Raw genomic sequence first — 4972 nt, 5'->3', positions numbered from 1 at the left:
ATTTAATCCTAAATTAAGATTAACAAGTTTCCCTTTAAAGTTACATGTAGTTTATCATTATGAATAGAATGATGTATTATGGACTAACGTGGTTCATAAAAGTGGGTCGGAAAAACTTGTAAAACAGGAACCAATTGATCGCATAATTGAAAAATATTGCGCTTATTTTTAGCACTATCCAACAAATAAATACAGTTAAATGTACACATGTAGCTAGATATAGTATTTTATTTATTTTGAATTTGAAATGTACGGCAAAGTCAACAAATAACGGTTGCATAAAGACTTCCTGCTGTGCCTTCCTCTGAAACATTATACCATCAACCAATGGAAGGCTGGGTGAATGGGGCATGCATAGAACAGTTTACAGTACGAATGATCAACATTCTAAAATAGGACATACGGATTAACAACAACGGAATTTTGAATTACCACGAAATATAATGATTCATCTGTTTGAATAATGACCGAAATATTGGATATTGTGTGTGAAAGAGAAGAAAAGAATTATATATATGGATGCCGATGGTTGGATAAATGAAGAAAGAAAAAAAGAAATAAAGACAACAAATGAAGTTTGCCTAGTTATGGTAAGTTATACACTACATCAACATGAATACTTGGAATGTTTGTGAATATGTTACTTAACCGTGTCCACAATTAACTGCAGAAAAAAATGCGAAGTTATGACGATTGCTAAAGCTATGGAAGTAAACATTACAAATTCAACAGCTATATCTGTATCATTGACCTGGCCTTCAAAGAAGTACCTTGTAGCTAAGGCACGTAGCATCGGGGGTGGAGTAGGGATGAGGGTGGCAGCAACCCCCCCCCCCTCCCTGCTTTTTTGCTTTTTTTGCGTAGTATACATTTTTTTAAATCTACATATAAAGAGGGAAATTAAAATGGAGTTGTCTCCCCCTTTTTGGGAGAATGTAAAAAATTAATTGAAAGGAAGTTGATGTTATATGAAGTTATAGATACATTTGTATGCTATGTTCTGACCCCCCCCCCCCTTCCCCTTCCCACGGATTAGGATTTTTATGATTTTGAAAGTTCCTTTTTTTTGCTTGTCAAGATTTTTTGGATGAGTTTGCCCCCACACACTTTCAATAACGATGATACGTGCCTGTAACTGCTGTCAAAATGGTTTTTTAAAAATATTAAGTGTTTTTGATTTTATTTGTTCTAAATGTAAGTCTTTTTTAAAACACGCGCGAAATAAATACTAGACCTATATATAGATGACATAATAATGTCTCAAAACCACCTTTCTTCAAAGAGAAACGAACGAGAAGGTGCACTAATCTATCCCTTCGCCTGCCGTAATAAATGGGTTGGGTTGGATATATATGATATCAAAAAATATATTCAGCGATATGCTCTCCTTGATAATTTCCTTAAACATAATTGAATGATTTCAGCATCTGAATGTCACTTGCGGGATCCAACACGTTATCAAAGAGGAGATAAAAGTTTCAATGAATATGAAGTTTAATTATAAAAATAAAATTTATGTACAATTTAAATTCACTGACCATATGTAAAGTGGTGACCAATGGAAAAAATATGTAGGGATTTCCATTGAAAAAGAATATATGCTCATATAATCACTAGTGTAAGTATACATAGCTATTTTTTCTATAGTTTCAGTGCAGTGAAATTTAAATATAATATGCCTAAAACTATTTTCTCATTTACTATACTTTGAAACAAAAATAATCAGGGAAAAGATGGGAAAATAAAAAAAGAAGACAGGAATAATCAATCAAACTAAATCATTATATTTTAACCACTATGTTCGCTTAGCCAAAATAACTGACATGTAAGTGAAGTATTGTAGTTTGTTCACACGTATAAATGACGACGCTTGATCTGCACGTGAATTTAGCTTACTTTTTTCAGTGGTCGGTTAACGGTTTTTAGAGATATTACGAGGATTTTAAATAAAAACTTGTCTTGAGATATCGATGGTACATGTACAAACATATCCACAGACCTTGTGAAAGTAAGATTAATGAGTTCAAAAATTAGCTTTAGCTATTAAGCCACGTGAATTGCAACTTTTCAGCACGTAAACAACTATAACTATTATTACTAAAAGAGAAGACCCATAGACGACAAAATTATTCAAAGACAGCAATAAATAAGTAGGATTTTGCATGAATTGAATCGCGTTGCTATATTAACATGTAGACCCATATTATGATGAAACCTTTGCATTACAAACATTTTTTACCCGTTTCACGTCCAACATAAACCAAATAACCGCTTTAATTCGGAAAATGTGCAAAATTGATCGATGGAATTTTCATTCTTTGTGTGCGCCCAGATTCCCGCCGAATGTACATCTTAAACGCCCACTTTCTTTAACAGATTTAAAATTAACATACGCGCAAATATGATTTTGTTTTGTCACCTGATGCACTCAGTAGGCCAATATGGCCATGCAGTGTTAATTACACGTAAAATGGTTGACACTCTTCTTCTTTATCTCTACTGAAACTGAATGAATTTTAAGAAAGACTATAAAGTCCAAAATTATGAATTCAACAACCACAGGGTAGGGTTTCTTATCGCAGGGTGTGGCCAGAATTCGCGTTATCGGGTTTAGTAAATTTTTCTGCAATTATCGCTACCTTCATATAACCTGTATGAATCATCAAAGAAAGCATATATACTCTCGTTTCTGTTTGAATAGCCAGGCGTTAGATGACAAGTTACCTTGTCGGTTGCAAGGTCTGTTGACGTTAAAATAACCACGAGGCAAACGGAATATTTGTATGTATTTAATGAAAGCTTTTTCTTTTGTCCAAGAGGCACTCGGTAGCTGCCATTATTACGTAATTCTTTCTCGCTTTTCGTATAAAACTCGGGTGAAGCGGGTACGGACTGAGACGCCTGGTCATGATCCAATACAATACAATGTGCTAAGGAAGAGCCGAATTCTGTTTTTAGAAATGTTGATATGAGAAGAAATGCAAATTAAGTGAAATATGAAGCATAATACCATTTTTATTTTCATTTAATCCGGTACAATTGCTCTCCGGCCCCTGGATAATTGGAGGGGTTGTTTAGTTAAAATACGTATTCTATAACCATCTTCATGAAACAATACATACATGTATGTAAAACTATCTTTCCAGCAAACAAATTAGGAAATATTGTTTACAATCATGAGAGACTAGCACTTTTTAAATCATTTATTGATTACATATTGATTATTATTTATTTTCATTATTTATATACGAAACTGAAACTGAGTACCTAGTTTTCTTTATGCAATTTTGTTCATGATATCAACATTTTGTTGATTATTTTAAACTTCAACGCATGACCTCTACACTGACTTTATGAGATTATATTTTCTTTAATTTTCTCTGTACTTGAGCTGACAAAATCAAGTAAAATCATTTTTGTGAAAATTTATCATATCAAAAAGAAAGTTGAAAATTTCTTTCCATTTTCATAATTATCCAGTAACGTAATTAGTGTTGTACTTTTTTTACAGATCGCTGTGTTGGTTTACACATAAAATCCCTGTGGCACCACCTCCATCTAGAAGCTTGAGGAGGAAAGACACACTTGACTATGCGTATGTCGATAATTCGAGAACTCTTTAAAACATGACCAGAGAGTAGTATCGGTGATTTTCTAAGAGATAATAATCAACGAATTATTGAAATGATGAATAGTGACGGTGACTAGTTTATTTACAACACCTACCATCGGTGGAAATCCTTATAATTTGCACCTAGGAGTTAGTGATGATAATTTTTGCTTTTATCTTTTATAATATAATTCTTTTCTGACATTGATAATCCCGTTAAAAAGGAAAACGTATTTTGACCCACAGAAAGAGTAGACTCCGACAAATCTATATTTTTATTTGACAGTGGTAAACAAAGTGTTTTTTAGAGATTTTTTTTTGTGTGTGCATGCACCAGCTATGTAATCTATTTTGGTTAATAAGACATCGTAGATCCACCAAGTATGTAAATCTAAAGTGAAAGTGCTTGTTTTTGGTGAGTCCAACAAGGTAAATTCATTTTACTTGTCTGCATCAGCGAAAACTAAAAATATGTTAATGTGATCTATCTGGTGGATTCACCAACTTTCTTGTCTTGTATAGAAGCTAAAATTTTCATCTTTTTTTGGTTGCCAAACCTGCTCTATTAAACACAGCGATTTATTAACAGCTTTTAATCTTTTAAAAATTCTTGGTGAGTCCACCAATTTGGAACTCTAGTTTCATTTCACATTTCGCACAATTTTATATTGGTGGATCCACCAAGTATTGAAATAGCGACAACATTTTTCAATTTGGACAAGTTCCTAAAATTTGTTCAGTGTGGTATTTATGTATTGACATATTATTGACATATTAGAAAATTTTACCTCTTTGACTATTGGTGGAATCACCAAACAATGTTTGCAAAATTGCATATTTTTAGGCATTCGAAAGTTTTTGTTTTTGTCATATGTTCTATCATTGCTTTGTTGGTGGGTGCACCAATTCTTTGAATAAAATACAAAACTGTATACAGACAAATTCACAATTGATTTTTAGTGGAACCACCAGGGTCCTGTGTGAATGAGATATTTTATGCTTTTCAAAATAATAGAATCGCCAATATCTTATTATTGGTGGACCCACCAAGTTTATTTGAAAGAGAGATAGTCGATGAATAAAATTGGTGGAATCACCAGGGTCCTGTGTATTTGATATATTTGATGCTGTTTTTAATAACAGAAACGCCATTATCTTATTATTGGTAGACCCACCAAGTTTTTCCATAAGTGAAACAATCGATGAATGAAATTGGTGGAATCACCAATATTATGACTGTCATTGTGGAATATGAAGGTTTAAAGATACTGTAAAATGTGCTTTTGTGTAAAAAAGATGGTGGGTTCACCAATTTATGTTGCGTTCAACGACCAAAATGAATAAAATTCATGTTCATTTCTG

The 4972-nt window shown here is 32.8% G+C and overlaps 1 long non-coding RNA gene across 1 annotated transcript; it reads left to right on the top strand.

The window, feature by feature from the left end:
* The first annotated feature begins 231 nt into the window (after positions 1-231).
* On the top strand, positions 232-4972 carry LOC117691337 (uncharacterized). Its single transcript, XR_010710140.1, has 2 exons — positions 232-590; positions 3512-4972. It is a non-coding gene; the product is annotated as an uncharacterized lncRNA (long non-coding RNA).

The sequence above is a fragment of the Magallana gigas genome, chromosome 10, assembly GCF_963853765.1.
Source record: "Magallana gigas chromosome 10, xbMagGiga1.1, whole genome shotgun sequence".
Classification (NCBI taxonomy): Eukaryota; Metazoa; Mollusca; class Bivalvia; order Ostreida; family Ostreidae; genus Magallana; species Magallana gigas.
Note: the sequence above shows the minus strand (reverse complement) of the source record. Positions and strands in the feature narration are given on the sequence as shown.